The sequence below is a fragment of the Schistocerca cancellata genome, unplaced genomic scaffold, assembly GCF_023864275.1.
Source record: "Schistocerca cancellata isolate TAMUIC-IGC-003103 unplaced genomic scaffold, iqSchCanc2.1 HiC_scaffold_844, whole genome shotgun sequence".
Lineage (NCBI taxonomy): Eukaryota > Metazoa > Arthropoda > Insecta > Orthoptera > Acrididae > Schistocerca > Schistocerca cancellata.
The window spans coordinates 23,056-45,558 of NW_026046855.1; the positions used below are offsets into that span (position 1 = coordinate 23,056).

Below are 22,503 nucleotides of genomic sequence, written 5' to 3' on the forward strand. Positions count from 1 at the left end.
CTCGTCAGTGCACGGCTAGCGGCCGCTCTGTTGGCATCGCCGCGTTGCGTTCCGCTGTCGAGTTTCTCTTTTTCGCGCGTTTTTCGCGTAGTTGTTAAGTAACAGTTTGAAAATGGAAAACGTAAATAGATCGAACACATTGAACGTTATTTTCGACAAAGAAGCTGTACGCCCTACGGCATACGAAGCTCACGACTGGATTATTGACGAACTCGGCCTTACCGATACCGAAACGTACGGAGTCCAGTGGGACTTTATTACCGGAACCCTGTTTATGAAATTCAATGATGCGGAAATGTGCGAAAAGATCGTAAATGAAAACGGTGGAAAACGCAAGTTTAAATACCGTGACGGAAGCGTTTGCGACGTGACCGTGTGCCACGCGGGTTACGGTATTCGTCAAGTGCGCATTTTCAATCTCCCTTTTGAAATACCTACGCAAATGATCGCTCGTGGTCTCATGCCGTATGGGAATGTGCTTTCAGTGACGAATGAAAAATGGGGTAGTGGTTTCCGCCTACAAGTATACAACGGAGTAAGAAGTGTGCTTATTGAACTGAAACAGCACATCCCGTCCTTTCTAGTCATAGGCGGCTACAGGGCCTTTATATCGTACAATGGACAGCCACAGACGTGCTCGTACTGCAATGCAACCGACCACTTTCGACAAAATTGTCCGAACAGACGTCGGCCTGTGCAGCTCCCGCTCGGCGGTGATAGCGCACAAGCGCAGAAAAACTCGTATGCGTCTGTAGCGTTGGGTGTTGCTCCGATTCGGCCCTCGTCACTCCCTGTGACAGAGGCTGTGTGCGAATCGTCTGCGACCCCAGCCAACACGGACATTGTCATGGACGTAACAGAAATTGATGAAAAAGCCGCCATTCCAGAAAATTCTCTCGGCAATAATGCCACAAACGTCACGGTTGTGGCTGACGTTCACCCCGAGCCGCCAAACAGTGACGATACTGCATCAGATATTTTTCCGAGCAACACGCAAAATTCAGAGCGTGGGCGCAGCCCTGCTGCTGTCCCCTCAGAAATGCGTGTTTCACGTAAAGACCCCAGTCCATCCCCGAGTAGGAGGTCGGTGAGCCATTCACCGAATAAATCTTCGAAAAGGAAACATCGACGCGGCCGTGGAAACGGAAATTCAGATGCAACTTCTAAATCAGATCAACAATGCCCCGTGACAGTCGTCCCTGTTGCGTCGCCTGAAACAGAAGCAGAACGCCGGCGCGAGGCAACTGTTCGACATCTAAGGGAATTTCTAAATAAGAAAGAGAAAGAAATCAGCGTACAACCGCTCGTAACTGAGGCTCTATTACCAGCGCCAATTAAAAGAAAGGCAGAGGAAATGCACGAGTGTCGTGCTCGGCACACAGCCCACGTCCCGACGGGCGACATTCGTGCCGTCCATGCCATGCAAATCGATTCGCCACATATGCACGTACCGATGGAAACCAACAATGATCCCTCCCGCTCAGATCAACAACGCAATACTGTTTGGTCCGACGACGTTTAAGTACAAACTCGGTTGAAAATCTGTTTGCAATAGTCGTCACATAACAAAACTAACCATTCGCAGATTGAAATTATCTCCATTTATACCCTGTCTCCCTTAGTTCATGTTACTCTTTTTCTTTCTCCACTTCCAATGCCTGTCTGTCATACGCAAATAAAAGATTTATCTATTCTTACCTTAAATATAAACGGGATTTCTGCAGCTCACAAAATTCTGTCCCTAGTGGACTTTGTACATTACAGTAGTTTTGACGTAATTTTCCTTCAGGAAGTTACCGCAAACATCCTCCATAACATAAATGGATATGATGTTATTTATAATGTTAACAATAACATGAAATGCGGTACCGCGATTTTATACAAAAATTCCCTACAGCCAGACAATGTCCAAACGTTGCCGAGCGGACGCGCAATTGCGTGCAATATACAAGGCATGAGATTTATTAATATTTACGCCCCCTCAGGCACAGATAATAGACGAATGCGTGCAGCATTTTTCAGCCACGAAATAATTCCCTTGTTTGATACCACACGTCCAATAATTCTCGGTGGCGATTTTAACTGTGTAACAGACGCATCCGACCAGCACCCTACGGCCACTATGTGTCCTGAATTAGTGAAACTATTGACCGCCAAAGATCTGCGAGATACGTGGCGCCTCCTTAACCCACACACAACGCAGTATACGCACATATACAATAGTGGAGCAAGCAGAATAGACCGCATATACGTCTCTCAACAGATTGCAAACAACCTGAATAGTGTAGACATCATCCCTGTCGCGTTTAGCGACCATTGTGGCTATGTTGCTGCCATCCACCTACAGCGTACAAATGAAACACCTACTCCCAGGTTGTGGAAGCTTAATACGAAACATCTTGCCGCGACAGACTTCCGCTCGAAAATGCAATCTGTATGGCAGCATTGCCTGCAGAAAGAGAAAAACTACAGCTCAGCACTAGAGTGGTGGACATTCTACGCAAAGCCGCAAATTAGGATGATTGCTCAATGTTACAGCCAGGAGGTATCCTTCTGGACGCATCGCACAACAGAATTTTACCAACAATGCCTCAAAGACGCGTTAAACGCCCCCGTCGGACCAAATGAAAATCTCCGCCTTCGCTTAAACCGTATTAAAGCAAAGATTCTCCGTATACATAACGAAAAGGCAAAAGGAATTTTGGTCCGAAGTCGCGCCTTGTGCGCTTTGGACGACGAAGAACCGTCGTCCTATCATCTCGCGCGTGAAAAAACACGGGCAAGACGCAAACACGTAGAATCGATAACGACTGCGTCAGGCGAGCGCCTTACGCGGAAAACAGACATTCTCCAACATATTACAGCCCACTACACGGACTTATTTCGAGACGTTGCGACAGACGACGTGGCGCTAAATTATTTATTATGCGACCTGCAGACTGAGATTTCGGACGCGGAAAGAGAACAGTTGATAGCAGAGATGACAGTACAGAACACAAAACCTATTGTACAGTCGTGCTCTAAAGGAAAGTCGCCGGGACCTGATGGCCTGCCAACTGAATTCTATCAGGTCTACTGGGATATCTTTGGGCAAAAACTTACCGACATAGTAAATGAAGTAATTCGTGGCACGGAAATTCCCGCAAAATTTCTGGAAGGTCGAGTTGTGCTCGTCCCTAAAACGCAACATACATGTCGTATTCAAGATTTCCGACCCATTACGTTACTCAATACCGATTATAAAATCGTTGCAAGGTGCCTTGCAGCGAAGATGAAGCCAGTCATGAACAAAGCTATCAGCTCCTACCAAACGTGCGGAGTAACACACCACAATATTTTCCACGCAGCGTCCTTATACCGAGACATAGTGGCTCACACGGCAGTCCATAAATTATCGACAGCTATTCTATCCATTGACTTTGCGAATGCTTTCGATCGCATAAGCCACAAATACTTGCTACAGGTCATGACAAAAATGGGATTCGGCCGAGAATTTACCAAAATTATTGAAAATATTCTTACGGGAGCAAGATCAATAGTCACATTAAATGGATGGCAAACTAAACCGATCCCTATTTGCCGCTCTGTCAGGCAAGGATGTCCGCTGTCAATGTTCTTATTCGTGATCGCCATAGACCCGCTTCTCAGAACAATAGGCAGGACGTCAAAAGGAGTACAAATACACAATGCTTCCATTAAATGTGTGGCATACGCAGATGACGTAGGCGCTTTCCTTGACCACACAGCAGACATAGACTCGATACGCGCCTCCCTTCACCAGTATGAATGTGCGTCTGGAGCAGCGATAAATAGTTTTAAAACTGTCCTACTCCCACTGGGTCTGCTAGCCACCGATATTGTCCGCCCATGGTACAGAGTCGTGAGAGACCACCAAGTATTGGGTCTAGACATAACCGCGTGCCCGCAGCGTATGCAAGCACGAAATTGGAGAAGAATTCTCAACTCCATTAAGGGCCTCTGCAAAAGCCACGCAACCCGGCACCTTAACTTGCACCAGAAAGTCAAGCTAATCAATTCCTTTATCCTCACTAAGGCGTGGTATATGGCTCAGTTGCTTAGCGTGCCGAAACAAATAGGACGCGCTATATCTCAAGCAGTATACTGGTTACTCTGGCGTCACGAAATTTTTAAAGTGCGAGCAACAGTTTGTGTCTTAGACCCGTCACGTGGAGGACTCGGGCTAGTAGACTTCAGTCGCAAATGTGCAGCGTTGCTCGTCAACCGCACCGCTGAGATGCAGGCCGGCTTTCCCGATGGATCGACAGCATCCCTGCTGGAAATCTATCGGCCAGAATCTGAAAGCGCCCCAGTATCGGTGGCCAACATCCCTTACCGTATGTCCTTTGTACGAGAATATATCCTAAATAGAAGCTACGTCCTCTGTACGGCCACAGATCCACACAGGACTGCACGGCAGCTCTATATTGAATTGATGGGACAACCTCCCATTAGTAAATTGGAAGTCCGCTTACCTACCGTAAACTGGAAGCAAGTGTGGTCAAATATCAATAGCAGTATTCTGCCGTCCGATGTGTCTGCGTTGTGGTACAAACTAGTCAACAACACACTGCCCACCAATCAGCGTTTAGCCGACATTCAGCTTCTCGCCTCCCCCAACTGTGGCAGGTGTGGCGTGCTTGACACCAGAGAACACCGCCTGCAATGTCAAGCTGTTTCCGACGTGTGGAGGACTTGCCAGTTAATGGTGGCTCTCATCACGCGAACTACGCCGGCGCACGTCTCAGTTGATAGTGTCATTGTACCGGATTTTAAATACTTCCCCCGTGCAAAACACAATACTGCTGTGTGGCTGTTGGGCCACACTGCCTACGCCCTTATCGACCAGCAAATTCACGATGCACTCACCTTTTTGACTCATATTTGGGACCAATATTCTAAGATCAAAAATAGTAATAAACACAAAGAACATTTTGCCAATTTCTTATCATCTGCATTGCATCACGCGTATGCGAAAAAACTATAAGATGTGTGCGAGCCCCTCTTATTTGCATCAATTGTCTTTCAGTTTTGCAATTGAGTTTTGATGATACTTACACTGATCTCCTTCTTGCGTCATACATGCAGTTCTCTCAAAAATAAGTTTAGATATATGTAATGAGTGTCCGCTGGAAAATATAACCACTCTCCATTTATTTGTCTATCTTTTGTCATGTGCCGACCTGTAAACTAGTATACCTAAGATCATTTTTGGAAAAAAAAAGAAATAAAATAAAGTTACAGAAAGAGAGTAACTGAGTAAAAGGATGAGGTTCCAAGTTTAATCAACTTGAAAAAAAAGAAAAAAAAAAAAAAAAAAAAAAAAAATACACCGGTTCTCGTCCGATCACCGAAGTTAAGCAACATCGGGCCCGGTTAGTACTTGGATGGGTGACCGCCTGGGAACACCGGGTGCTGTTGGCTCTACCTCATTTTTTCATTTTTACGTCGCTACACCTGCCAGCCCTCTTTTCATACTAACTTTCAGGTGTTGACAAAGATGCTTCCACAAGCATTTTAAATTACTGTATCAAACGTCAGATACGAAATTACAGTAATGAACTCAGTTTGAGCAAGAATGCGCGAAGGATGTGTCCTAGAACTCCTTGAAAATAACGACACACTACGAATCGAAGGATGAGTTCTGAAATAAGTCAGGGCCTACTGTTTTGTAGCAGTGCTAAATTCCGCAAAGTAAATAAACAAAAAAAAAAAAACAAAAAAAAAAAAAAAACAAAGAAATAAAATCTTCCGTTCTCGTCCGATCACCGAAGTGAAGCAACAACGTTAGTAGTACTCGGAAGGGTGAGCGCCTGGGAACTCTGGCTGCCTTCATTTTTCGCTTTTTAGTCGCTACTCCTGCCAGCCCTCTTCCCATACCACCTTTCTGTTGTGACAAAGAGACTTCCTTAAGCATTTGAAACGGCCGTAAGGTACGAAACTGCAGTAATTAACTCAGTTTGAAGGAGAATGTGCCAACCAAGTTTGCCAGGAAGTCTTTGAAAACGACAAAACAGTACGAATCGGGCGGTATGCTCCGAAATACGTTAGCGCCTGCCTATCGTTCTGCAGCGGCGTACAGCTCCAAATTCGATCTGTAATCATAAATTTATTCTTTTGTCGTCTCGCCTCCTCCCGCAGACGTTTCTCGCGCTTGTGCTGTCATATGGACGGCGACCCGAGCGGCAGCGAGCGGCAGTCGAGCAAAGTCGGGACAAGTCGGGACGGAAGGGGGGACAGGCGCCAATGCAAATGCACCGCGCAAATTACGCAAAAATCTGGAAGCGCGGCGTGTGTCAGGCAGGTGAGAAAGCTTCCGTCGCTCCAGCAGGACACTGCCACACCCCGCGCAGTCCCGCCGCCACCCGGCCGCGCGCAAGCCCAGCGCCGGATAACAGGAACAAGGTGCGTCGCCAGCGAGTGTCGGAGGCCACACGCACTAAACGAATGACAGGCGGTGCACCGAGCAGCTGTGTTGTGCGTCTCACCCGCGTTCGGCAGTCGCCTATGAGACGCCGAGGCGAGCGCGCACTCCGCGCCACCTTCGAGGTGGAAGGACGTGCTTTGCGTCAAATGTGCCACGGAAAGCGGCGATTTTTTCATTTTTACGTCGCTACACCTGCCAGCCCTCTTTTCATACTAACTTTCAGGTGTTGACAAAGATGCTTCCACAAGCATTTTAAATTACTGTATCAAACGTCAGATACGAAATTACAGTAATGAACTCAGTTTGAGCAAGAATGCGCGAAGGATGTGTCCTAGAACTCCTTGAAAATAACGACACACTACGAATCGAAGGATGAGTTCTGAAATAAGTCAGGGCCTACTGTTTTGTAGCAGTGCTAAATTCCGCAAAGTAAATAAACAAAAAAAAAAAAAAACAAAAAAAAAAAAAAAACAAAGAAATAAAATCTTCCGTTCTCGTCCGATCACCGAAGTGAAGCAACAACGTTAGTAGTACTCGGAAGGGTGAGCGCCTGGGAACTCTGGCTGCCTTCATTTTTCGCTTTTTAGTCGCTACTCCTGCCAGCCCTCTTCCCATACCACCTTTCTGTTGTGACAAAGAGACTTCCTTAAGCATTTGAAACGGCCGTAAGGTACGAAACTGCAGTAATTAACTCAGTTTGAAGGAGAATGTGCCAACCAAGTTTGCCAGGAAGTCTTTGAAAACGACAAAACAGTACGAATCGGGCGGTATGCTCCGAAATACGTTAGCGCCTGCCTATCGTTCTGCAGCGGCGTACAGCTCCAAATTCGATCTGTAATCATAAATTTATTCTTTTGTCGTCTCGCCTCCTCCCGCAGACGTTTCTCGCGCTTGTGCTGTCATATGGACGGCGACCCGAGCGGCAGCGAGCGGCAGTCGAGCAAAGTCGGGACAAGTCGGGACGGAAGGGGGGACAGGCGCCAATGCAAATGCACCGCGCAAATTACGCAAAAATCTGGAAGCGCGGCGTGTGTCAGGCAGGTGAGAAAGCTTCCGTCGCTCCAGCAGGACACTGCCACACCCCGCGCAGTCCCGCCGCCACCCGGCCGCGCGCAAGCCCAGCGCCGGATAACAGGAACAAGGTGCGTCGCCAGCGAGTGTCGGAGGCCACACGCACTAAACGAATGACAGGCGGTGCACCGAGCAGCTGTGTTGTGCGTCTCACCCGCGTTCGGCAGTCGCCTATGAGACGCCGAGGCGAGCGCGCACTCCGCGCCACCTTCGAGGTGGAAGGACGTGCTTTGCGTCAAATGTGCCACGGAAAGCGGCGATTGCGTGTGTTGGGAGAAGAGGCGAATGCTTCTTGTGTGGTGCGGCTACTGTATAAGGACGCCAACGGCCATACCATGTTGAATACACCGGTTCTCGTCCGATCACCGAAGTTAAGCAACATCGGGCCCGGTTAGTACTTGGATGGGTGACCGCCTGGGAACACCGGGTGCTGTTGGCTCTACCTCATTTTTTCATTTTTACGTCGCTACACCTGCCAGCCCTCTTTTCATACTAACTTTCAGGTGTTGACAAAGATGCTTCCACAAGCATTTTAAATTACTGTATCAAACGTCAGATACGAAATTACAGTAATGAACTCAGTTTGAGCAAGAATGCGCGAAGGATGTGTCCTAGAACTCCTTGAAAATAACGACACACTACGAATCGAAGGATGAGTTCTGAAATAAGTCAGGGCCTACTGTTTTGTAGCAGTGCTAAATTCCGCAAAGTAAATAAACAAAAAAAAAAAAACAAAAAAAAAAAAAAAACAAAGAAATAAAATCTTCCGTTCTCGTCCGATCACCGAAGTGAAGCAACAACGTTAGTAGTACTCGGAAGGGTGAGCGCCTGGGAACTCTGGCTGCCTTCATTTTTCGCTTTTTAGTCGCTACTCCTGCCAGCCCTCTTCCCATACCACCTTTCTGTTGTGACAAAGAGACTTCCTTAAGCATTTGAAACGGCCGTAAGGTACGAAACTGCAGTAATTAACTCAGTTTGAAGGAGAATGTGCCAACCAAGTTTGCCAGGAAGTCTTTGAAAACGACAAAACAGTACGAATCGGGCGGTATGCTCCGAAATACGTTAGCGCCTGCCTATCGTTCTGCAGCGGCGTACAGCTCCAAATTCGATCTGTAATCATAAATTTATTCTTTTGTCGTCTCGCCTCCTCCCGCAGACGTTTCTCGCGCTTGTGCTGTCATATGGACGGCGACCCGAGCGGCAGCGAGCGGCAGTCGAGCAAAGTCGGGACAAGTCGGGACGGAAGGGGGGACAGGCGCCAATGCAAATGCACCGCGCAAATTACGCAAAAATCTGGAAGCGCGGCGTGTGTCAGGCAGGTGAGAAAGCTTCCGTCGCTCCAGCAGGACACTGCCACACCCCGCGCAGTCCCGCCGCCACCCGGCCGCGCGCAAGCCCAGCGCCGGATAACAGGAACAAGGTGCGTCGCCAGCGAGTGTCGGAGGCCACACGCACTAAACGAATGACAGGCGGTGCACCGAGCAGCTGTGTTGTGCGTCTCACCCGCGTTCGGCAGTCGCCTATGAGACGCCGAGGCGAGCGCGCACTCCGCGCCACCTTCGAGGTGGAAGGACGTGCTTTGCGTCAAATGTGCCACGGAAAGCGGCGATTTTTTCATTTTTACGTCGCTACACCTGCCAGCCCTCTTTTCATACTAACTTTCAGGTGTTGACAAAGATGCTTCCACAAGCATTTTAAATTACTGTATCAAACGTCAGATACGAAATTACAGTAATGAACTCAGTTTGAGCAAGAATGCGCGAAGGATGTGTCCTAGAACTCCTTGAAAATAACGACACACTACGAATCGAAGGATGAGTTCTGAAATAAGTCAGGGCCTACTGTTTTGTAGCAGTGCTAAATTCCGCAAAGTAAATAAACAAAAAAAAAAAAAAACAAAAAAAAAAAAAAACAAAGAAATAAAATCTTCCGTTCTCGTCCGATCACCGAAGTGAAGCAACAACGTTAGTAGTACTCGGAAGGGTGAGCGCCTGGGAACTCTGGCTGCCTTCATTTTTCGCTTTTTAGTCGCTACTCCTGCCAGCCCTCTTCCCATACCACCTTTCTGTTGTGACAAAGAGACTTCCTTAAGCATTTGAAACGGCCGTAAGGTACGAAACTGCAGTAATTAACTCAGTTTGAAGGAGAATGTGCCAACCAAGTTTGCCAGGAAGTCTTTGAAAACGACAAAACAGTACGAATCGGGCGGTATGCTCCGAAATACGTTAGCGCCTGCCTATCGTTCTGCAGCGGCGTACAGCTCCAAATTCGATCTGTAATCATAAATTTATTCTTTTGTCGTCTCGCCTCCTCCCGCAGACGTTTCTCGCGCTTGTGCTGTCATATGGACGGCGACCCGAGCGGCAGCGAGCGGCAGTCGAGCAAAGTCGGGACAAGTCGGGACGGAAGGGGGGACAGGCGCCAATGCAAATGCACCGCGCAAATTACGCAAAAATCTGGAAGCGCGGCGTGTGTCAGGCAGGTGAGAAAGCTTCCGTCGCTCCAGCAGGACACTGCCACACCCCGCGCAGTCCCGCCGCCACCCGGCCGCGCGCAAGCCCAGCGCCGGATAACAGGAACAAGGTGCGTCGCCAGCGAGTGTCGGAGGCCACACGCACTAAACGAATGACAGGCGGTGCACCGAGCAGCTGTGTTGTGCGTCTCACCCGCGTTCGGCAGTCGCCTATGAGACGCCGAGGCGAGCGCGCACTCCGCGCCACCTTCGAGGTGGAAGGACGTGCTTTGCGTCAAATGTGCCACGGAAAGCGGCGATTGCGTGTGTTGGGAGAAGAGGCGAATGCTTCTTGTGTGGTGCGGCTACTGTATAAGGACGCCAACGGCCATACCATGTTGAATACACCGGTTCTCGTCCGATCACCGAAGTTAAGCAACATCGGGCCCGGTTAGTACTTGGATGGGTGACCGCCTGGGAACACCGGGTGCTGTTGGCTCTACCTCATTTTTTCATTTTTACGTCGCTACACCTGCCAGCCCTCTTTTCATACTAACTTTCAGGTGTTGACAAAGATGCTTCCACAAGCATTTTAAATTACTGTATCAAACGTCAGATACGAAATTACAGTAATGAACTCAGTTTGAGCAAGAATGCGCGAAGGATGTGTCCTAGAACTCCTTGAAAATAACGACACACTACGAATCGAAGGATGAGTTCTGAAATAAGTCAGGGCCTACTGTTTTGTAGCAGTGCTAAATTCCGCAAAGTAAATAAACAAAAAAAAAAAAACAAAAAAAAAAAAAAAACAAAGAAATAAAATCTTCCGTTCTCGTCCGATCACCGAAGTGAAGCAACAACGTTAGTAGTACTCGGAAGGGTGAGCGCCTGGGAACTCTGGCTGCCTTCATTTTTCGCTTTTTAGTCGCTACTCCTGCCAGCCCTCTTCCCATACCACCTTTCTGTTGTGACAAAGAGACTTCCTTAAGCATTTGAAACGGCCGTAAGGTACGAAACTGCAGTAATTAACTCAGTTTGAAGGAGAATGTGCCAACCAAGTTTGCCAGGAAGTCTTTGAAAACGACAAAACAGTACGAATCGGGCGGTATGCTCCGAAATACGTTAGCGCCTGCCTATCGTTCTGCAGCGGCGTACAGCTCCAAATTCGATCTGTAATCATAAATTTATTCTTTTGTCGTCTCGCCTCCTCCCGCAGACGTTTCTCGCGCTTGTGCTGTCATATGGACGGCGACCCGAGCGGCAGCGAGCGGCAGTCGAGCAAAGTCGGGACAAGTCGGGACGGAAGGGGGGACAGGCGCCAATGCAAATGCACCGCGCAAATTACGCAAAAATCTGGAAGCGCGGCGTGTGTCAGGCAGGTGAGAAAGCTTCCGTCGCTCCAGCAGGACACTGCCACACCCCGCGCAGTCCCGCCGCCACCCGGCCGCGCGCAAGCCCAGCGCCGGATAACAGGAACAAGGTGCGTCGCCAGCGAGTGTCGGAGGCCACACGCACTAAACGAATGACAGGCGGTGCACCGAGCAGCTGTGTTGTGCGTCTCACCCGCGTTCGGCAGTCGCCTATGAGACGCCGAGGCGAGCGCGCACTCCGCGCCACCTTCGAGGTGGAAGGACGTGCTTTGCGTCAAATGTGCCACGGAAAGCGGCGATTTTTTCATTTTTACGTCGCTACACCTGCCAGCCCTCTTTTCATACTAACTTTCAGGTGTTGACAAAGATGCTTCCACAAGCATTTTAAATTACTGTATCAAACGTCAGATACGAAATTACAGTAATGAACTCAGTTTGAGCAAGAATGCGCGAAGGATGTGTCCTAGAACTCCTTGAAAATAACGACACACTACGAATCGAAGGATGAGTTCTGAAATAAGTCAGGGCCTACTGTTTTGTAGCAGTGCTAAATTCCGCAAAGTAAATAAACAAAAAAAAAAAAAAACAAAAAAAAAAAAAAAAACAAAGAAATAAAATCTTCCGTTCTCGTCCGATCACCGAAGTGAAGCAACAACGTTAGTAGTACTCGGAAGGGTGAGCGCCTGGGAACTCTGGCTGCCTTCATTTTTCGCTTTTTAGTCGCTACTCCTGCCAGCCCTCTTCCCATACCACCTTTCTGTTGTGACAAAGAGACTTCCTTAAGCATTTGAAACGGCCGTAAGGTACGAAACTGCAGTAATTAACTCAGTTTGAAGGAGAATGTGCCAACCAAGTTTGCCAGGAAGTCTTTGAAAACGACAAAACAGTACGAATCGGGCGGTATGCTCCGAAATACGTTAGCGCCTGCCTATCGTTCTGCAGCGGCGTACAGCTCCAAATTCGATCTGTAATCATAAATTTATTCTTTTGTCGTCTCGCCTCCTCCCGCAGACGTTTCTCGCGCTTGTGCTGTCATATGGACGGCGACCCGAGCGGCAGCGAGCGGCAGTCGAGCAAAGTCGGGACAAGTCGGGACGGAAGGGGGGACAGGCGCCAATGCAAATGCACCGCGCAAATTACGCAAAAATCTGGAAGCGCGGCGTGTGTCAGGCAGGTGAGAAAGCTTCCGTCGCTCCAGCAGGACACTGCCACACCCCGCGCAGTCCCGCCGCCACCCGGCCGCGCGCAAGCCCAGCGCCGGATAACAGGAACAAGGTGCGTCGCCAGCGAGTGTCGGAGGCCACACGCACTAAACGAATGACAGGCGGTGCACCGAGCAGCTGTGTTGTGCGTCTCACCCGCGTTCGGCAGTCGCCTATGAGACGCCGAGGCGAGCGCGCACTCCGCGCCACCTTCGAGGTGGAAGGACGTGCTTTGCGTCAAATGTGCCACGGAAAGCGGCGATTTTTTCATTTTTACGTCGCTACACCTGCCAGCCCTCTTTTCATACTAACTTTCAGGTGTTGACAAAGATGCTTCCACAAGCATTTTAAATTACTGTATCAAACGTCAGATACGAAATTACAGTAATGAACTCAGTTTGAGCAAGAATGCGCGAAGGATGTGTCCTAGAACTCCTTGAAAATAACGACACACTACGAATCGAAGGATGAGTTCTGAAATAAGTCAGGGCCTACTGTTTTGTAGCAGTGCTAAATTCCGCAAAGTAAATAAACAAAAAAAAAAAAAAAACAAAAAAAAAAAAAAAAACAAAGAAATAAAATCTTCCGTTCTCGTCCGATCACCGAAGTGAAGCAACAACGTTAGTAGTACTCGGAAGGGTGAGCGCCTGGGAACTCTGGCTGCCTTCATTTTTCGCTTTTTAGTCGCTACTCCTGCCAGCCCTCTTCCCATACCACCTTTCTGTTGTGACAAAGAGACTTCCTTAAGCATTTGAAACGGCCGTAAGGTACGAAACTGCAGTAATTAACTCAGTTTGAAGGAGAATGTGCCAACCAAGTTTGCCAGGAAGTCTTTGAAAACGACAAAACAGTACGAATCGGGCGGTATGCTCCGAAATACGTTAGCGCCTGCCTATCGTTCTGCAGCGGCGTACAGCTCCAAATTCGATCTGTAATCATAAATTTATTCTTTTGTCGTCTCGCCTCCTCCCGCAGACGTTTCTCGCGCTTGTGCTGTCATATGGACGGCGACCCGAGCGGCAGCGAGCGGCAGTCGAGCAAAGTCGGGACAAGTCGGGACGGAAGGGGGGACAGGCGCCAATGCAAATGCACCGCGCAAATTACGCAAAAATCTGGAAGCGCGGCGTGTGTCAGGCAGGTGAGAAAGCTTCCGTCGCTCCAGCAGGACACTGCCACACCCCGCGCAGTCCCGCCGCCACCCGGCCGCGCGCAAGCCCAGCGCCGGATAACAGGAACAAGGTGCGTCGCCAGCGAGTGTCGGAGGCCACACGCACTAAACGAATGACAGGCGGTGCACCGAGCAGCTGTGTTGTGCGTCTCACCCGCGTTCGGCAGTCGCCTATGAGACGCCGAGGCGAGCGCGCACTCCGCGCCACCTTCGAGGTGGAAGGACGTGCTTTGCGTCAAATGTGCCACGGAAAGCGGCGATTGCGTGTGTTGGGAGAAGAGGCGAATGCTTCTTGTGTGGTGCGGCTACTGTATAAGGACGCCAACGGCCATACCATGTTGAATACACCGGTTCTCGTCCGATCACCGAAGTTAAGCAACATCGGGCCCGGTTAGTACTTGGATGGGTGACCGCCTGGGAACACCGGGTGCTGTTGGCTCTACCTCATTTTTTCATTTTTACGTCGCTACACCTGCCAGCCCTCTTTTCATACTAACTTTCAGGTGTTGACAAAGATGCTTCCACAAGCATTTTAAATTACTGTATCAAACGTCAGATACGAAATTACAGTAATGAACTCAGTTTGAGCAAGAATGCGCGAAGGATGTGTCCTAGAACTCCTTGAAAATAACGACACACTACGAATCGAAGGATGAGTTCTGAAATAAGTCAGGGCCTACTGTTTTGTAGCAGTGCTAAATTCCGCAAAGTAAATAAACAAAAAAAAAAAAACAAAAAAAAAAAAAAACAAAGAAATAAAATCTTCCGTTCTCGTCCGATCACCGAAGTGAAGCAACAACGTTAGTAGTACTCGGAAGGGTGAGCGCCTGGGAACTCTGGCTGCCTTCATTTTTCGCTTTTTAGTCGCTACTCCCTGCCAGCCCTCTTCCCATACCACCTTTCTGTTGTGACAAAGAGACTTCCTTAAGCATTTGAAACGGCCGTAAGGTACGAAACTGCAGTAATTAACTCAGTTTGAAGGAGAATGTGCCAACCAAGTTTGCCAGGAAGTCTTTGAAAACGACAAAACAGTACGAATCGGGCGGTATGCTCCGAAATACGTTAGCGCCTGCCTATCGTTCTGCAGCGGCGTACAGCTCCAAATTCGATCTGTAATCATAAATTTATTCTTTTGTCGTCTCGCCTCCTCCCGCAGACGTTTCTCGCGCTTGTGCTGTCATATGGACGGCGACCCGAGCGGCAGCGAGCGGCAGTCGAGCAAAGTCGGGACAAGTCGGGACGGAAGGGGGGACAGGCGCCAATGCAAATGCACCGCGCAAATTACGCAAAAATCTGGAAGCGCGGCGTGTGTCAGGCAGGTGAGAAAGCTTCCGTCGCTCCAGCAGGACACTGCCACACCCCGCGCAGTCCCGCCGCCACCCGGCCGCGCGCAAGCCCAGCGCCGGATAACAGGAACAAGGTGCGTCGCCAGCGAGTGTCGGAGGCCACACGCACTAAACGAATGACAGGCGGTGCACCGAGCAGCTGTGTTGTGCGTCTCACCCGCGTTCGGCAGTCGCCTATGAGACGCCGAGGCGAGCGCGCACTCCGCGCCACCTTCGAGGTGGAAGGACGTGCTTTGCGTCAAATGTGCCACGGAAAGCGGCGATTTTTTCATTTTTACGTCGCTACACCTGCCAGCCCTCTTTTCATACTAACTTTCAGGTGTTGACAAAGATGCTTCCACAAGCATTTTAAATTACTGTATCAAACGTCAGATACGAAATTACAGTAATGAACTCAGTTTGAGCAAGAATGCGCGAAGGATGTGTCCTAGAACTCCTTGAAAATAACGACACACTACGAATCGAAGGATGAGTTCTGAAATAAGTCAGGGCCTACTGTTTTGTAGCAGTGCTAAATTCCGCAAAGTAAATAAACAAAAAAAAAAAAAAAACAAAAAAAAAAAAAAAAACAAAGAAATAAAATCTTCCGTTCTCGTCCGATCACCGAAGTGAAGCAACAACGTTAGTAGTACTCGGAAGGGTGAGCGCCTGGGAACTCTGGCTGCCTTCATTTTTCGCTTTTTAGTCGCTACTCCTGCCAGCCCTCTTCCCATACCACCTTTCTGTTGTGACAAAGAGACTTCCTTAAGCATTTGAAACGGCCGTAAGGTACGAAACTGCAGTAATTAACTCAGTTTGAAGGAGAATGTGCCAACCAAGTTTGCCAGGAAGTCTTTGAAAACGACAAAACAGTACGAATCGGGCGGTATGCTCCGAAATACGTTAGCGCCTGCCTATCGTTCTGCAGCGGCGTACAGCTCCAAATTCGATCTGTAATCATAAATTTATTCTTTTGTCGTCTCGCCTCCTCCCGCAGACGTTTCTCGCGCTTGTGCTGTCATATGGACGGCGACCCGAGCGGCAGCGAGCGGCAGTCGAGCAAAGTCGGGACAAGTCGGGACGGAAGGGGGGACAGGCGCCAATGCAAATGCACACCGCGCAAATTACGCAAAAATCTGGAAGCGCGGCGTGTGTCAGGCAGGTGAGAAAGCTTCCGTCGCTCCAGCAGGACACTGCCACACCCCGCGCAGTCCCGCCGCCACCCGGCCGCGCGCAAGCCCAGCGCCGGATAACAGGAACAAGGTGCGTCGCCAGCGAGTGTCGGAGGCCACACGCACTAAACGAATGACAGGCGGTGCACCGAGCAGCTGTGTTGTGCGTCTCACCCCGCGTTCGGCAGTCGCCTATGAGACGCCGAGGCGAGCGCGCACTCCGCGCCACCTTCGAGGTGGAAGGACGTGCTTTGCGTCAAATGTGCCACGGAAAGCGGCGATTTTTTCATTTTTACGTCGCTACACCTGCCAGCCCTCTTTTCATACTAACTTTCAGGTGTTGACAAAGATGCTTCCACAAGCATTTTAAATTACTGTATCAAACGTCAGATACGAAATTACAGTAATGAACTCAGTTTGAGCAAGAATGCGCGAAGGATGTGTCCTAGAACTCCTTGAAAATAACGACACACTACGAATCGAAGGATGAGTTCTGAAATAAGTCAGGGCCTACTGTTTTGTAGCAGTGCTAAATTCCGCAAAGTAAATAAACAAAAAAAAAAAAAACAAAAAAAAAAAAAAAAAACAAAGAAATAAAATCTTCCGTTCTCGTCCGATCACCGAAGTGAAGCAACAACGTTAGTAGTACTCGGAAGGGTGAGCGCCTGGGAACTCTGGCTGCCTTCATTTTTCGCTTTTTAGTCGCTACTCCTGCCAGCCCTCTTCCCATACCACCTTTCTGTTGTGACAAAGAGACTTCCTTAAGCATTTGAAACGGCCGTAAGGTACGAAACTGCAGTAATTAACTCAGTTTGAAGGAGAATGTGCCAACCAAGTTTGCCAGGAAGTCTTTGAAAACGACAAAACAGTACGAATCGGGCGGTATGCTCCGAAATACGTTAGCGCCTGCCTATCGTTCTGCAGCGGCGTACAGCTCCAAATTCGATCTGTAATCATAAATTTATTCTTTTGTCGTCTCGCCTCCTCCCGCAGACGTTTCTCGCGCTTGTGCTGTCATATGGACGGCGACCCGAGCGGCAGCGAGCGGCAGTCGAGCAAAGTCGGGACAAGTCGGGACGGAAGGGGGGACAGGCGCCAATGCAAATGCACCGCGCAAATTACGCAAAAATCTGGAAGCGCGGCGTGTGTCAGGCAGGTGAGAAAGCTTCCGTCGCTCCAGCAGGACACTGCCACACCCCGCGCAGTCCCGCCGCCACCCGGCCGCGCGCAAGCCCAGCGCCGGATAACAGGAACAAGGTGCGTCGCCAGCGAGTGTCGGAGGCCACACGCACTAAACGAATGACAGGCGGTGCACCGAGCAGCTGTGTTGTGCGTCTCACCCGCGTTCGGCAGTCGCCTATGAGACGCCGAGGCGAGCGCGCACTCCGCGCCACCTTCGAGGTGGAAGGACGTGCTTTGCGTCAAATGTGCCACGGAAAGCGGCGATTTTTTTCATTTTTACGTCGCTACACCTGCCAGCCCTCTTTTCATACTAACTTTCAGGTGTTGACAAAGATGCTTCCACAAGCATTTTAAATTACTGTATCAAACGTCAGATACGAAATTACAGTAATGAACTCAGTTTGAGCAAGAATGCGCGAAGGATGTGTCCTAGAACTCCTTGAAAATAACGACACACTACGAATCGAAGGATGAGTTCTGAATAAGTCAGGGCCTACTGTTTTGTAGCAGTGCTAAATTCCGCAAAGTAAATAAACAAAAAAAAAAAAAAAACAAAAAAAAAAAAAAACAAAGAAATAAAATCTTCCGTTCTCGTCCGATCACCGAAGTGAAGCAACAACGTTAGTAGTACTCGGAAGGGTGAGCGCCTGGGAACTCTGGCTGCCTTCATTTTTCGCTTTTAGTCGCTACTCCTGCCAGCCCTCTTCCCATACCACCTTTCTGTTGTGACAAAGAGACTTCCTTAAGCATTTGAAACGGCCGTAAGGTACGAAACTGCAGTAATTAACTCAGTTTGAAGGAGAATGTGCCAACCAAGTTTGCCAGGAAGTCTTTGAAAACGACAAAACAGTACGAATCGGGCGGTATGCTCCGAAATACGTTAGCGCCTGCCTATCGTTCTGCAGCGGCGTACAGCTCCAAATTCGATCTGTAATCATAAATTTATTCTTTTGTCGTCTCGCCTCCTCCCGCAGACGTTTCTCGCGCTTGTGCTGTCATATGGACGGCGACCCGAGCGGCAGCGAGCGGCAGTCGAGCAAAGTCGGGACAAGTCGGGACGGAAGGGGGGGACAGGCGCCAATGCAAATGCACCGCGCAAATTACGCAAAAATCTGGAAGCGCGGCGTGTGTCAGGCAGGTGAGAAAGCTTCCGTCGCTCCAGCAGGACACTGCCACACCCCGCGCAGTCCCCGCCCGCCACCCGGCCGCGCGCAAGCCCAGCGCCGGATAACAGGAACAAGGTGCGTCGCCAGCGAGTGTCGGAGGCCACACGCACTAAACGAATGACAGGCGGTGCACCGAGCAGCTGTGTTGTGCGTCTCACCCGCGTTCGGCAGTCGCCTATGAGACGCCGAGGCGAGCGCGCACTCCGCGCCACCTTCGAGGTGGAAGGACGTGCTTTGCGTCAAATGTGCCACGGAAAGCGGCGATTTTTTTCATTTTTTACGTCGCTACAACCTGCCAGCCCTCTTTTCATACTAACTTTCAGGTGTTGACAAAGATGCTTCCACAAGCATTTTAAATTACTGTATCAAACGTCAGATACGAAATTACAGTAATGAACTCAGTTTGAGCAAGAATGCGCGAAGGATGTGTCCTAGAACTCCTTGAAAATAACGACACACTACGAATCGAAGGATGAGTTCTGAAATAAGTCAGGGCCTACTGTTTTGTAGCAGTGCTAAATTCCGCAAAGTAAATAAACAAAAAAAAAAAAAAAACAAAAAAAAAAAAAAAAACAAAGAAATAAAATCTTCCGTTCTCGTCCGATCACCGAAGTGAAGCAACAACGTTAGTAGTACTCGGAAGGGTGAGCGCCTGGGAACTCTGGCTGCCTTCATTTTTCGCTTTTTAGTCGCTACTCCTGCCAGCCCTCTTCCCATACCACCTTTCTGTTGTGACAAAGAGACTTCCTTAAGCATTTGAAACGGCCGTAAGGTACGAAACTGCAGTAATTAACTCAGTTTGAAGGAGAATGTGCCAACCAAGTTTGCCAGGAAGTCTTTGAAAACGACAAAACAGTACGAATCGGGCGTATGCTCCGAAATACGTTAGCGCCTGCCTATCGTTCTGCAGCGGCGTACAGCTCCAAATTCGATCTGTAATCATAAATTTATTCTTTTGTCGTCTCGCCTCCTCCCGCAGACGTTTCTCGCGCTTGTGCTGTCATATGGACGGCGACCCGAGCGGCAGCGAGCGGCAGTCGAGCAAAGTCGGGACAAGTCGGGACGGAAGGGGGGACAGGCGCCAATGCAAATGCACCGCGCAAATTACGCAAAAATCTGGAAGCGCGGCGTGTGTCAGGCAGGTGAGAAAGCTTCCGTCGCTCCAGCAGGACACTGCCACACCCCGCGCAGTCCCGCCGCCACCCGGCCGCGCGCAAGCCCAGCGCCGGATAACAGGAACAAGGTGCGTCGCCAGCGAGTGTCGGAGGCCACACGCACTAAACGAATGACAGGCGGTGCACCGAGCAGCTGTGTTGTGCGTCTCACCCGCGTTCGGCAGTCGCCTATGAGACGCCGAGGCGAGCGCGCACTCCGCGCCACCTTCGAGGTGGAAGGACGTGCTTTGCGTCCAAATGTGCCACGGAAAGCGGCGATTGCGTGTGTTGGGAGAAGAGGCGAATGCTTCTTGTGTGGTGCGGCTACTGTATAAGGACGCCAACGGCCATACCATGTTGAATACACCGGTTCTCGTCCGATCACCGAAGTTAAGCAACATCGGGCCCGGTTAGTACTTGGATGGGTGACCGCCTGGGAACACCGGGTGCTGTTGGCTCTACCTCATTTTTTCATTTTTACGTCGCTACACCTGCCAGCCCTCTTTTCATACTAACTTTCAGGTGTTGACAAAGATGCTTCCACAAGCATTTTAAATTACTGTATCAAACGTCAGATACGAAATTACAGTAATGAACTCAGTTTGAGCAAGAATGCGCGAAGGATGTGTCCTAGAACTCCTTGAAAATAACGACACACTACGAATCGAAGGATGAGTTCTGAAATAAGTCAGGGCCTACTGTTTTGTAGCAGTGCTAAATTCCGCAAGTAAATAAACAAAAAAAAAAAAAACAAAAAAAAAAAAAAAAACAAAGAAATAAAATCTTCCGTTCTCGTCCGATCACCGAAGTGAAGCAACAACGTTAGTAGTACTCGGAAGGGTGAGCGCCTGGGAACTCTGGCTGCCTTCATTTTTCGCTTTTTAGTCGCTACTCCTGCCAGCCCTCTTCCCATACCACCTTTCTGTTGTGACAAAGAGACTTCCTTAAGCATTTGAAACGGCCGTAAGGTACGAAACTGCAGTAATTAACTCAGTTTGAAGGAGAATGTGCCAACCAAGTTTGCCAGGAAGTCTTTGAAAACGACAAAACAGTACGAATCGGGCGGTATGCTCCGAAATACGTTAGCGCCTGCCTATCGTTCTGCAGCGGCGTACAGCTCCAAATTCGATCTGTAATCATAAATTTATTCTTTTGTCGTCTCGCCTCCTCCCGCAGACGTTTCTCGCGCTTGTGCTGTCATATGGACGGCGACCCGAGCGGCAGCGAGCGGCAGTCGAGCAAAGTCGGGACAAGTCGGGACGGAAGGGGGGACAGGCGCCAATGCAAATGCACCGCGCAAATTACGCAAAAATCTGGAAGCGCGGCGTGTGTCAGGCAGGTGAGAAAGCTTCCGTCGCTCCAGCAGGACACTGCCACACCCCGCGCAGTCCCGCCGCCACCCGGCCGCGCGCAAGCCCAGCGCCGGATAACAGGAACAAGGTGCGTCGCCAGCGAGTGTCGGAGGCCACACGCACTAAACGAATGACAGGCGGTGCACCGAGCAGCTGTGTTGTGCGTCTCACCCGCGTTCGGCAGTCGCCTATGAGACGCCGAGGCGAGCGCGCACTCCGCGCCACCTTCGAGGTGGAAGGACGTGCTTTGCGTCAAATGTGCCACGGAAAGCGGCGATTTTTTCATTTTTACGTCGCTACACCTGCCAGCCCTCTTTTCATACTAACTTTCAGGTGTTGACAAAGATGCTTCCACAAGCATTTTAAATTACTGTATCAAACGTCAGATACGAAATTACAGTAATGAACTCAGTTTGAGCAAGAATGCGCGAAGGATGTGTCCTAGAACTCCTTGAAAATAACGACACACTACGAATCGAAGGATGAGTTCTGAAATAAGTCAGGGCCTACTGTTTTGTAGCAGTGCTAAATTCCGCAAAGTAAATAAACAAAAAAAAAAAAAAACAAAAAAAAAAAAAAAACAAAGAAATAAAATCTTCCGTTCTCGTCCGATCACCGAAGTGAAGCAACAACGTTAGTAGTACTCGGAAGGGTGAGCGCCTGGGAACTCTGGCTGCCTTCATTTTTCGCTTTTTAGTCGCTACTCCTGCCAGCCCTCTTCCCATACCACCTTTCTGTTGTGACAAAGAGACTTCCTTAAGCATTTGAAACGGCCGTAAGGTACGAAACTGCAGTAATTAACTCAGTTTGAAGGAGAATGTGCCAACCAAGTTTGCCAGGAAGTCTTTGAAAACGACAAAACAGTACGAATCGGGCGGTATGCTCCGAAATACGTTAGCGCCTGCCTATCGTTCTGCAGCGGCGTACAGCTCCAAATTCGATCTGTAATCATAAATTTATTCTTTTGTCGTCTCGCCTCCTCCCGCAGACGTTTCTCGCGCTTGTGCTGTCATATGGACGGCGACCCGAGCGGCAGCGAGCGGCAGTCGAGCAAAGTCGGGACAAGTCGGGACGGAAGGGGGGACAGGCGCCAATGCAAATGCACCGCGCAAATTACGCAAAAATCTGGAAGCGCGGCGTGTGTCAGGCAGGTGAGAAAGCTTCCGTCGCTCCAGCAGGACACTGCCACACCCCGCGCAGTCCCGCCGCCACCCGGCCGCGCGCAAGCCCAGCGCCGGATAACAGGAACAAGGTGCGTCGCCAGCGAGTGTCGGAGGCCACACGCACTAAACGAATGACAGGCGGTGCACCGAGCAGCTGTGTTGTGCGTCTCACCCGCGTTCGGCAGTCGCCTATGAGACGCCGAGGCGAGCGCGCACTCCGCGCCACCTTCGAGGTGGAAGGACGTGCTTTGCGTCAAATGTGCCACGGAAAGCGGCGATTT

General features: G+C 49.7%; 4 non-coding genes across 4 annotated transcripts; all 4 read left to right on the forward strand.

Annotated features, from left to right (window-relative positions):
- The first annotated feature begins 7,836 nt into the window (after positions 1-7,836).
- LOC126147093 (5S ribosomal RNA) lies at positions 7,837-7,955 on the forward strand. The gene has a single exon (XR_007529978.1). It is a non-coding gene; the product is annotated as a 5S ribosomal RNA (ribosomal RNA).
- A 2,393-nt stretch (positions 7,956-10,348) lies between these two features.
- On the forward strand, positions 10,349-10,467 carry LOC126147094 (5S ribosomal RNA). The gene has a single exon (XR_007529979.1). It is a non-coding gene; the product is annotated as a 5S ribosomal RNA (ribosomal RNA).
- Positions 10,468-14,028: 3,561 nt separating this feature from the next.
- On the forward strand, positions 14,029-14,147 carry LOC126147095 (5S ribosomal RNA). Its single transcript, XR_007529980.1, has one exon. It is a non-coding gene; the product is annotated as a 5S ribosomal RNA (ribosomal RNA).
- A 5,899-nt stretch (positions 14,148-20,046) lies between these two features.
- LOC126147091 (5S ribosomal RNA) lies at positions 20,047-20,165 on the forward strand. The gene has a single exon (XR_007529976.1). It is a non-coding gene; the product is annotated as a 5S ribosomal RNA (ribosomal RNA).
- The last annotated feature ends 2,338 nt before the right edge of the window (positions 20,166-22,503 follow it).